Source organism: Sorex araneus, chromosome X (assembly GCF_027595985.1).
Source record: "Sorex araneus isolate mSorAra2 chromosome X, mSorAra2.pri, whole genome shotgun sequence".
Lineage (NCBI taxonomy): Eukaryota > Metazoa > Chordata > Mammalia > Eulipotyphla > Soricidae > Sorex > Sorex araneus.
This window is the reverse complement of record NC_073313.1, coordinates 89,213,238-89,226,433: the sequence shown is the minus strand read 5'-3', so window position 1 is coordinate 89,226,433 and position 13,196 is coordinate 89,213,238. Positions and strand designations below refer to the sequence as shown.

The 13,196-nt window shown below is 36.2% G+C and overlaps 1 pseudogene; it reads right to left on the bottom strand.

The window, feature by feature from the left end:
* Positions 1-507: 507 nt before the first annotated feature.
* LOC101556155 (broad substrate specificity ATP-binding cassette transporter ABCG2-like) overlaps positions 508-13,196 on the bottom strand; it is a 101,732-nt pseudogene continuing 89,043 nt past the window's right edge.

Here is a 13,196-nt window from a genome sequence, read left to right as displayed (position 1 = left end):
GGCCATTGCAATTTCATTAAAGAAACCCCCAAATAAATGAGTGACCTCAAAGACAAAGCATGAGATTTGAAGAGAAAATTAAAAGATAAAAAATTCAAAAAAAGAAAAATTAGGTGCTTAAAATAATGCAAAGAACTCAAAATATTTAATGGACAATGACAAGAGGAACAACCTCTGAATCACAAGCATACCAGGGGAGGACACAGAGAAAGCTGGTTGAGGAGGAAACTTCCCCAGTCTGAAAAAGGCAAACTGTGCACAGATTCTGGAAGTCCAAAGAATCGCAAGCAAAATTGACTCCGGTAGAACAACATTAAGATATGTTATAATCAAAATGGCAACAAGCGAAGAAAGAGACAGAATACTCAAGATAGTAAGAGAGCATCAAAGTCCCAAACACAAATAAGCTGACAAAAAATTCACTGCAGATTTCTCATGGAACTCTGCAAGCAACAAGGGACTGAAATGACACAAAAGATAGAATACTTCAGTAAAACCCAGATACTGCTATCCTGGTCCATCGACCAGTCCAGACCCTCGCTCCAACAGTTTGGTCAAACTCACTATTTCTTTTCTCACGGCAAGAATTGTGTCCTTTACCTCCTTTTCTTTATCATAGGCTAGGTTCACCATCTCCCAGGCCTTTCCAATTTCCTTCTTCAGGGATGTGATGGTGATCTGATTGTCCTGGGGGAGCTTCAGGGCAGTAATGACCTTTGCAGAATTCACCACAATCTCTGTATAGAGCTTCCTTCATTTGGCCATCAGGCGCTTCTAATTATCATAAAGACTTTTTAAAGACACTATGCAGTTTTTCATATTCAACCTTGACTTTTTTTCAAATTCTTGTCTCCTGAAAGTTCACTGAGAACCTCCTGAAATTTCTTCCAGAACTAGTTTCTCACTCTTGTCCTCCGACATCTTGACGCTGTCTGGTTGATGGTTTCAGACGCTGCTGTGGAGATCCTGGCAAGTGGACCGGAGCCCGAGAAAGGGGCAGTATAAACCCCCTTGCCCTTACCCAACCCCATGCATCTTATAGGGCTCCGTATTATTTGTTTTCCCTGCTGGTGGCTGAAACCTGGCACTTGCCACTCTTCTGGTCACCTAGCATCAGCCACACCCCTAGAGGAGAAAGATCCTCCGAGCTGTTTTTGTTGTTGTTTGATTTAAATTTTTATTTTATGCCCATGGTTTACAATACCGTTAATGATAGGGTTTACGCATAGCATGATTTCCTACCACTCCTTTCTAGGATGTCCATGTCCATCCATCATTGTCTCAATGATCCCTGTCACCCCTGTACTTTATACTCACGTAGGTGACTCAAAGTCTTTTGTCTGACAGATGATTTAAAAAAAAAATACTTGCAGAAATCAGAGAGATGAAAGAAGTTAAATTATACCACACTTAAGTTGTTTTTTAAATTCATTACATCTTCCAGCAATGAGTAAACTTGTTAGAACAAAATAATTTTAATTATACAATGAAATAGATTTATTTTTCCAAATTATAGATCTATTTTTCAAAGACAGAGTCTCATTCAAACTTTCGTCCTTCACTGTGTATTATAGGAAATTGGTCACCATTTTGAGTGGGTCCAAATTGAGTGGGTCTAAAATTTCATTTTTAGAGGCTTTATCAATTAAATTTGTCCTTTGATAGTGAAGCCTTTAACCCATATAGGAAACATTGCTTCTGTTACTACTATCATCAAAGTCCATCAGAATGATTACCTTTCCTCTGTCCACCCTCCCTTTGATCCTGCCTGTATTCTGAACACCATTCCCAGTACCTCTCTAGTACCTGCATTACTTTCATTTATAACAAACTTACTTACTTATTTATCAGTAGGCTAGTAAGATCCTTGAAGTTGTGGGCCTTAACTATATGAAAAAGTAGTGCAATCATATATATATATATATATATATGTATATATATATGTATATATAGTGAAGGAACTTCAAAACAACCTAAGTGGTTTGATATTTTCTCAACCTGTTTTATTACAGGCTTTAAGTACAGTCAGTAAAATTATTTTTTGTTATACAAGTTTACATACTTTAAATGGATAGGGAAGGAGATAGGTAAAACCAGCAAACTGTGGTACTAATAAAATTCAGTCTAATCTAGACTGCGCGTTCCCCCGAAATCTCTGTGGCCCGCAGAGAGACAACAGTGGAAAGCGCTCCTAATTGGGTGGGTTCTAAGAGTGGTCCCGATCTGAAAATAAAACTGGTGAGATTAGTAAAAAGTGGCTCAAGACAACGCGTGCTGATCAAGAACGTCTTTATTAACAGCCATGCTGGTTTTATACCTTTCTTAGCAGGGGGTTGATACATGAGTTGTCAATCATCAGGGAAGTGTCTCAGACCAAATAAGGAAAGGTTCGGGGTGTTATTTGGTGGGCTTACAACATTCTCCAAGAGTAGGTTGAGAAATAGTGGGGAGGGGAAGACAAGGGTTTATCTGGCAGGAGCATCTGTCAGGAGGAATGTACAAGGCTTTTAGTATAAAGGAAGGAATTCTACTTTACTTTAAGGGCTTTTGGGGGCTCTAGGTGTCTCGTGGTTAACTGCCCTGGGCTACTTTTACTTCTTGAGTTTGGCTATTTCCTTTGTCACAAGGGCACCTGTGCCTCAGGTTATGCAAAGCTGGTAATGGAATTTTCCGGTTTGTCCAGGGTAAAGGTTTCGGGGCCCTCTTTTGTTCAGGGTCCTGAACAGCCTCCAACACTAGACCACTTTGTATTATGCACTGGATTTCACAAACATTATTTCTATTTGGAAATAAAATAACTTCCCAAAAGTTTAAAAGAAAAGTATTGAATGAGAGGAACTTCGAGCCAAAGGCTTCTCTTCCCTATTTGAAGACTATCATTCAAATTTGAGAGAGGGCTTAAAACATTCTCAGTCAAATGACAGTTGAGGCATGTGTTAGATTCAAGCAAGCTATATAAGTAACACTAGGTGACCTCCAATGGAAAAAAAAAAAGATCATCTGAGCCAAATGATAAAATGACATAAACTCTCATAGAAATATGGATTCATGTTCATTCAAATCAATAAAATCACTCAATTTTAATGAACTGAAGTCTTCTGAGGAAAAGTACAGAATGGATGGATGAATCAGAAGCAAAAGTCAACATTCTGTTGCTTAAAGGAAATACATTTGAAATCATAGGACAAACACATGCTCAAAGTGAAGGGATGAGAAACAAACATATAAGCAAACAGTAAACAAAAGAAAGCAGAAAGAGACATACTTGTTTCGGACCAAATAACACTCAGACTAAAGAAAGTAGTAAGACACAGAAATGACCGCTACATATTTTATAAGGTAATGATAGACCAAAAGGACTTGATACTCATTAACTTAAAGGCACAAAATAAGGTGGTAACAAAATTCATGAAGCAATTGCTAACAAACCTAAAGAACTACACTCATTGAGACACAATAGTAGTGGGAAATTTAATACACTTTCTCATCTACAGTTAATCTCTACCTTCATAGCATTATGGTCTGAGAACGTACTTAATATGGCATATATTTTTAAATTTTTATAGATACATGTATTTTGTCTTAGATATGATCTGTCCTGGAGAATGTTCCATGTGCACTAGAGATAAATGTCTTTTCAGAGTTCTGAGGGTAGATGGTCTTCTATTAGTGGATTAATTTCAATTCTTCAAATTCTTTATTTAGGGATCTTGATCCCTTAATGATTTTCTGTCTGGCTGATCTATTAAATGATGAGAGTGGAATATTAGATTTCCCACTACTATTGTGTCTCAATGAGTGTAGTTCTATCATTACCTGAAGAAGTATGTAGTGGTCATTTCTGTGTCTTTTTACTTTCTTTAGTTTGAGTGTTATTTGGTCTGAAACAGATATGTCTGTTTTTGTTTTCTTTTGTTAACTGTTTGCTTATATGTTTGTTTCTCATCCCTTCACTTTGAGCATGTGTTTGTCCTATGATTTCAAATGTATTTCCTTTAAGCAACAGAATGTTGACTTTTGCTTCTGATTCATTCATCCATTCTGTATTTTTCCTCAGAAGACTTCAGTTCATTAAAATTGAGTGATTTTATTGATTTGAATGAACATGAATCCATATTTCTATGAGAGTTTATGTCATTTTATCATTTGGCTCAGATGATCTTTTTTTTTTTCCATTGGAGGTCACCTAGTGTTACTTATATAGCTTGCTTGAATCTAACACATGCCTCAACTGTCATTTGACTGAGAATGTTTTAAGCCCTCTCTCAAATTTGAATGATAGTCTTCAAATAGGGAAGAGAAGCCTTTGGCTCGAAGTTCCTCTCATTCAATACTTTTCTTTTAAACTTTTGGGAAGTTATTTTATTTACAAATGGAAATAATGTTTGTGAAATCCAGTGCATAATACAAAGTGGTCTAGATTAGACTGAATTTTATTAGTACCACAGTTTGCTGGTTTTACCTATCTCCTTCCCTATCCATTTAAAGTATATAAACTTGTATAACAAAAAATAATTTTACTGACTGTTCTTAAAGCCTGTAATAAAACAGAAAACTCAATAAAGTTACAAAAATGGGTTGCTCCTCAATGTAGTAATAGCATTTTACAACAAAACCACATAAAACTTCATACTCAATGTAGGAAAATTTAAAGCCTACCTCTGAGATCAGATACAAAGTAAGGCTGTCCATTTTCACCACTACTGTTTCATATAGTTTTGAAAGTTATTACCACAATAATCATAAATAAAATGTAATCAAAATTATCCAAATTGGAAGAGTAGAACTATCACTGTTCGCAGATGACATGATAATATATGGAAAAGACTATAAAATTCCACTAAAACATCTTAGAAACAAGACAGTATAGCAAAGTACCAGGCTACAAAATAACTATATAAAATTCATTATATTTCTATAGGTAAAATGTAAAGTAAAAGAGAAGGAGGTAAATAAAATCTATTCAATTTGAGACTGTGATTCAAAACGTCAAATACCTAGGAAAGAACAAAGGATGTGAAGGACTACAAGTCACTACAGTTACTATAAGTCATTATCATGACTGTAAGTGACTAAGAAAACTATAAGTCACTTACAAAACAATTAGAAAAGAACACAAAAAATGAAAAATATTCCATTTCCCTGGATTGGAAGAACTAACATTGCAAAAAAATCTATCTTACTCAAAGTACTATATATATTTGAGTTACAATCAAACCCCAGATGATTTTATTTGAGAAATTGCAATAAACACTATTATATTTTTATCGATGCATAAAATCATATGAATAACCAAGGCCATCCTGAAAAATAAAGGAGTTTGAATATACTGCATTTCCTGACATTAAATGATACCATAGAGTTATAGTAATTAATACAGCATGGCATTGTGATAGGACAAGTTGATAGGCCAACAGATAGAACTGAGACCCCAGTTCCTCAGACTATGGACAGTTCATTTTTGACAAAAAAGTTGTGTGCATGAAGTGGTGTAAAGAAAGATTCTTCAACCAATGGTGCTGGGAAAACTGGAGAACCACTCGTAAAACATTTAAATGGATCTATTCATATTATACACAAAAATTAATTCAGAGTGAGTGAAAGAACTAGGTATTATACCAGAAACTACAAAATATGTGAAGAAAGATGTAGGCATACATGTCTGAGATCTGCATATCAAATAGTGTTTTCAGGTACCACATTCAATAGTAAAGATAACAAAAACAAATTTAAGAAAGTGACACTTTATTAAGTTGAAAAGTTGACTAAAATTCCACCAACAGACTGGGAGAAGATATTCTCATATAACACTTCAGATAAAGGACTAACATTCAAAATTTGTAGAGCACTCACAAAGCTCAGCAATATCAAAAACCCAGCAAATCCATCAATGAATGGGGAGAAGAAATGAATAGAAACTTATATGAAAAACAAATACAGTTGGCCAGTAATCACATTCAAGTTGTTCTTTATCATGGACTATAAAGGAAACAAAAGTCAAAATGACAATGATATATCACCTTACAGTAGTGAGAATGGCATATATAAAAATAATTTAAAACAACAAATATTGGTGGAGGATGGTGCATTTAGAACCCCCATTCACTAATGGTGGGAATGACATCTGCCCTAATATCTATTTGAAAACAATATGATTTTCTCTTAAAACTAAGAATAGAGGTCCCATTTGACCCAGGTATCCCACTTTTAATTATCAACTCTCTCCCCGAAAACACAATATTCATTTCAAAAAATATATGTGCACTTATGTTCATTGAAGCTCTTATTACAATAGCCATGATATAGCACTGTAGCACTGTCATCCTGTTGTTCATTGATTTACTCGAGCGGGCACCAATAATGTCTGCATTGTGAGACTTGTTGTTACTGTTTTGGGCATATCAAATATGCCACAGGTAGCTTGCCAGGCTCTGCCATGCAGGCGGGATGCTCTCGATAGCTTGCCGCCTCTCTAAGAGGGATGGAGGAATCAAACCCAGGTCAGCTGCATGCAAGACAAACACCCTACCCACTGTGCTATCGCTATACTTAAACTTTATCCAAATTGCCTTTCCATCAGAGCTTTGTATTTCATTCATTTGCATATGACCTCAATACAAGGTGATAATTTTTTATCTTTCATTTTATTGGGGTGCTCAGGGCTTACCCCTGGCTCTGTGCTTGGAGAATATGTGATTTCAGAGATCAAACAGTGGTTGACCACGTGCAAGGCATGTGCCTTAAATCTGTACTAGAGGGTAAAGCATTTGCCTCGCATTCGCCACCCAGACTCCATCCCTGTCATCGCAAATGTGATGATATAGAAGCAACCCAAATGTTCAACAAAAGACAAATGGATAACAATGCATGATATATATATATATGTATATGCATATATACATATATATGACAGAATACCATGAACAAACCAGAAAAAATAATTGAGGCAGTTCATAGCAACTTCAATAAATGTGGAGAGTTTCGCCTCTAGACTGTGAACTGAGCTGCGACCCCATGCAGCCTGGGAGGGGGAAAGGTTTTTCTCTCTCAGCTTTTCCTTTCTGCAGTGACCACGTAGCGATTGCAATCTTATAGAGCCCAGTAACCAGAGGTACAAGCTTGCAATGACACAACTTCTGGCAGAAATTTCTCTGGACTTAATTACTAGAATGCCAAAAATCCAAAACCACGTGGCCACGGAAGCGGCTGTGCGACCTTATATACTCTTCATTCTCAGCAATGTAAAACAAATTATCAAATGAGTCAAATGATGCCTTTTCAGCAGGTTTGATTGTTGGGGGAAAATTCCAAATAATAATAGTCACTTTTCTGTTGAAATACTGAATCTAATCAAAGTATAGAGAGAGTAAAGTGAAAATCATCAGCCACACAGGTGGGGGTGGGGTGAATGGGAGGAATACTGAGGTTCTTGGTGGGGGAACATGTGCACTGGTGAAGGGATGGGGGTTTGATCATTGTATGACTGAGACTTAAACCTGAAAGCTTTGCAACTTTTTTCATGGTGATTCAATAAAAAAAAATAAACAATTAAAAATTGGAGAGTTTCAAGTTGAGTAAAATAATCCAGAAGCATAAGTATAAACAAAATATGATCTCACTCTCTCATCTCTAGTAGAGTAAATAATCAAAGGAATTGACAATGTCAATTGATAATAAACCCTCTATACTGGAATACAGGTTCTAGAAAACCTCTTACATGAGAATACAGTGAGATTGGCAGGTTAGGAGGAAAGGGGTGAAGGGAATAAATAGATTAAAAGTAACATAGGAGCATAGGTAGAGGATCTCAAACATATGGTTGATGTTAAAAGAGCAAAAGTATACACTAAAGTCATAGTGTTTATTTAACAGATAATATTGGGAAAGGTTCATGGGAAGGAATGTTTTACTGGTGGTGACAGAATTGTAGGGGAGAGTCACATTGCTTTCAGTGCAAGAGTGCAGTAGATTTGCAGATAAATACCATATACTTGATCACTTGTAAGCCTATAACTTAAACAACATAAAATATTAATAAATAAAGTTAAATGTATTAATAATATATAAGTAAATTAGATTATTATCAGGGTTGTTTCATAACAGTTACCTCCCACAAATATAAAAAGGAGCTACATATGTAAATATCAAAACATATCTGTTTGCATTTTGGTATGTAGTTTGCATTTAAAATAATTAATTTTAAAAAATTACTGTAGGCTTGTGTTAATTGGCACTTAATATAACAAAATGTTGTAAGAAAAGGGATAAAACTATAGAGTAGTATTTTATATACTATAGAAAGTCATATTAATAAACTAGACTGCTATGCAGATAAGGCACTATTTTTATTCTCAGAATGGACAGAGTATAATTAAATATACTGAAGGGCAAAAGAGAAGAAAGTTACACTAAAAATAAAACAATATAAAAGAGGAGCTACAGCTACAACTCAAAGGGCTGAGCTGCATTTTTCTTGCATGCAAGAGCCATGCCCACAATTGCATGGTCCCTAGAGCACCAATAGATTGGTACACCCCCCAATCAAAATAAAGAAATCATAACATAAAGCAATTAACAATGGTTTGAAAAACAGGAAGATATATAGGAAACATAGTAAGATGACATAAATGAAAAAAAAAACTTCCTTATAAGTAATTATTTAAACTACAAGTGGATTAAAGCCTCCAGTTGAAAAGATAAAATACACTGAGTGGTTAAATAAAATAATTACACAATTGTTTACAGCAAACTCATTTGACATCTAAAGACATAAAGATGTTAAAAGTAAAAGAATGGGAAATATAGTAACGAAACCAAAATTGCTATAGCATCTATACTAATACCAGTCAAAGAAACCTATTTCAAAAGACAGATATGGATTTTATTTATCATTAAAAATAATCAATCCATCAAGAGATTATAGCCATTATAAGCACATATAAAAGAGCCCAAACTATATAAATAGAAATTGATGGAATTAAAGGAAGAAATAGGTGTACAATAATAGCTAGATAATTGTTGTTCTTTCAATATTCACTTTGACAACTAGACAGAAGATCAATAAGTAAATTGATGACTTTAACAATACTATAAACCACCTAGTCATGTAGTTATACAGAACAAGTCACTCAATAAGATAAAAAACACTTTGACAATCACACACAGAAATTCTCCAGAATAAATCATATGCTAGGTAACTTAAATGCATCTCAATAAATTTTAATATAATTACATAACAAAATTGTCTTTTCTTAACACAGTGATATAAAACTAAATTCAGTAACAGAATTCAATCTAAACAATTTCAGTAATTTGGAAATTAAAGAAACTTTTAGATAACAAATGTCTCAAGACATAAAATACAAAGTTATAAAATATCTCACATAAATGGAAATGAAAAATACCCTCATCAAAGCATAAGAGTGCAAAAAGCCATTATCTAAAAGAAAATATGAACCCTGATATACCTATATTATTGAAGGAGAAAACTCGAAATTATAATTTAACTCTACATTATAAGGAATTGACAAAAACATAGGATCAGACTAAATGCCAAGCTAGAAGAAGGAGGGACATAAATAAAGTTGAATATCTAAAAAAAAAAACAACAACAAATAAAAGCTCCTGAAAACAAACAAACTGATCACTGTCTGATCACTGTCATCCCATTGCTCATTGATTTGTTGGAATGGGCACCAGTAACGTCTCTCATTGAGAGAATTATTGTTACTGTTTTTGGCATATCCAATACGCATGGGTAGGTTACCAGGCTCTGCCGTGCAGGCTCCAAACTCTCAGTAGCTTGCCCGACTCTCCGAGATGGGTGGAGGAATCAAACACGGGTTGGCCGCATGAAAGGCGAACGCCCTGTCACTGTGCTATTGCTCCAGACAAAACAAACAAGCAAGCAAAATAGAACTGGTTCTTGAAAAAAAATTAAAGTTTTGTTAGACTGTTACAGCAATGTATAAGCATAGAGCATCAGGTAAACTAGTTCCTATTTTTGATCAATTTAAATCTCATTCATACAAAATGTGTCACCCAATCAAAACAAATAATGGGGTAGCTGGGTTGGGAGAAGCAGACAAAATAAAGTTCCAGCCCTTCCCTCTTTCTCTCTTCACATACGCCCAGGCAAACTGCAGGATCAGTTGTGCTTGCACGCCCAGAGATGGCGGGTTTAGTTAGGGTTCAAATATCCAGAAAACTGGTTACAGAAGACTCACCCATGGGCACTTGGCTTTGGCTGGAAAGTTAGAGAGCGAGGCCAGGACTATTGGGAACCACTGGGGATACGGTTTGAGAAAGGCTCAGCAAAATTATTTCAAGCTACAAAAGTGTACATTGGATAGAAAACAGTGTAGGGACGAGACAAGCTCATTCTACACTCTAAGTGAGCAGATGGCAAGAGACAGGAGCTGGTAGTCATACACAAGAATAGGCCATGTGGGACAGAATGAAGGACAGCATACAAGGGTAAAAGGTGAGGTTCGGGCATTGGGGAGGGACCCAGACTCATTTAAACTTTACAATAAAATTTAATTTCTTTACCTAAATTTTGTATGCAGATCTTTGATCTAATTCTCAAGAACCCATCAGGTCAGTAAAATCCACTTTGGCAGTAACAAATCTGCTAAAAAATAGAAAAGACTCAAGATACTAAAATTAGACATTGAAGTGAGGATATTATCTGATAAAAATTAAAATGTTTATGGGGATAGTATAATGAATTCTCAGCCAACAAATTATATAATTTTGTTGGAATGGGCAAATTAGATGAAATACATAGCCTCTCAAAATGGACTCAAGAGGAAATATGAAATGTGCTCAGGCCTATAAAAGTCAATTGAAACAGTAATAACATCCATCCCAATAGAGAAAACCTTTCAGTGCCAGATTCCTTCACAGGTGGATTCAATCAAACATTTAAATAATTTGCAATAGCTATTTTCATATTCCTCCCCAGAAAAATGTTTTAAACGGTTATCATGAACTGTTTTCTTTTGTTGGTTGTGGATTTGGGGAGGGGACAGAAAATAATTCCATAGCTTACTCTTGGTTCTGCAATCAGAAATCATCATTGGTGGGCTCAGGGACCACATGGAGAGTTGGGGATCTAACTCTGATAGGCCACATGCAAAGCAAGTATATTAAATCTCTGATCCCTCATATACTGTTTTTATCCCCCCAACCCAAATTCATAGGTTGAAGTCCAATGTTCTTCTTTCAGAGATGAGTCCTGACACACCAATCAAAAGGTACAGCATCCAGGTGGATCAGGGAACAAAACAAAAACCTCTCCTCAGAAAAAACAGGTTTCCGTTCCTATGATAAAAAACAGGCTCAGAGGAAAAGTTTAGGAAAAAAGCATGCTAAAAAATGATATGGCTGATTATATTTATATGTATAATAAAAATTTTGGAAGTAATATGAATCAGATATGAACAGTATATAATAATTAAGGGATCATTACACCCCAAACACTTAACACTCATTAAGATATATAAAGCAAAAAATAAGCATCAATGTATGATAAAGAATCTATGAATAGTGCTGAATAAACATAGCAATGGCAATGCAATACTCATAGTTAAGTTTAACATACCACTCTCACTGTTGGGTAGATCAACTAGGGAAAAAAGTCAATTAGACACTCATGTAGTCTTAATCAAATGGGATCAAACCTCCATTTCTCTCGGAGAGCCCGGAAAGCTACCGAGAGTACCCTGCCCACACAACAGAGCCTGGAAAGCTACCTGTGGCATATTCGATATGCTAAAAACAGTAACAACAATGGTCCTCATTTGCCTGACACTGAAAGAGTCCTGAATACAGCAGCATTAAGAAGAATGAGTAAGGAGAGGCTGATAAAACTCAGGGACAAACTAGACTGCCAAAAAGAAGAAAGATGTAAATGACTGTCTGTACTTTCAACACATGTACGCTAGCATTGGAAGCATCCATCGAGGACCTGATGGTGCAAGTGCAGATCAAGTACGACATCATTGGTCTGACCCAAATGAGAAGGCATCAATCACATCATGCCATTTTCGATATTGGAGAAGGACTGTTCCTCGGAACATGCGGCAACAGAGGCATCGGTTGCATCGATGTTCTTGTCAACAAGAACTTGGCCATGAGCATTGATTCATTCGAATGCCTAACAATCCGAAACGAATGATTATGCTTGTTAGATATGGCTCACTGCGGGCAATGTCTATCTTCGTCGTCTATGCACCAACATCCAATTACGATGAAGAAGAAATTGAGAAGTTCTACATGGAGCTGAAGAAGTTCTATAAAGAGGAGAACACCTTCTACAAGATCATTGTTGGTGATTTTATTGCCAATATAGAACTGAGAGGATCGTCAGAAGAAGTCCACATTGGGTACCATAGCCTAGAATAGAACTAACAGAGTGAGAGACTGAGTTCATCATGTCAACCAAAACCATCCATGGTAACTCACAGTTCCAGTGGGCAAAATCTAAATGTTGGACATGGGAGTCTCCTGGTAGACAGTTCCACAATGAAATTGACCACATAATATTCAATCGAAGGTTTTTTCTCACTGATGTCGCTGTTGTCCCAAAATTCCAAACAAGACCAGACCACTGTCTCCTTGATGAAAAATTCTACTTCACAGAGTGGGGAGAAAGGTCTGCAAAGTTTAAGTTTAAGAAGAGAACTCCCAGAATGGCCACCAACTAGGAGCTCTTTGGCACTTTTGCAACAATGTGGAAAGATGATGTCATAGAGAACATCGATGAGGAATATGATAGACTGGTTCAGCACCACCATGACTGCGTAAAGAATGATGAGAGTGGGAAAGCCACAAACAGACGCTTGTCTTCGGAAACTATTGAGCTCATTCACCAATGTGATTTGGCGCAAGCCTCAGGCAACCACAAGCTAACATCTGAGCTCTCAAAGCTGTGCAGAGAAGCAATAAAGGAAGACCTCAAAGAGAGAAAAGCAGTAGTGTTGGCTGATGCAGCAGAAGCCGGGAAAAATATTTACAACACTCACCTGTACTTCGCCAATTACAAGACCAAGGTGACTGCTCTCTGATGTACCAATGGATCTATCACATCTACAAGAAGGACAATGGAGAGGATTATTCATGACTTCTACATGGATCTCCTCGACAGCCACGTCCACTTGCCCACATACCAAATTCTGCACGATGGATATGTC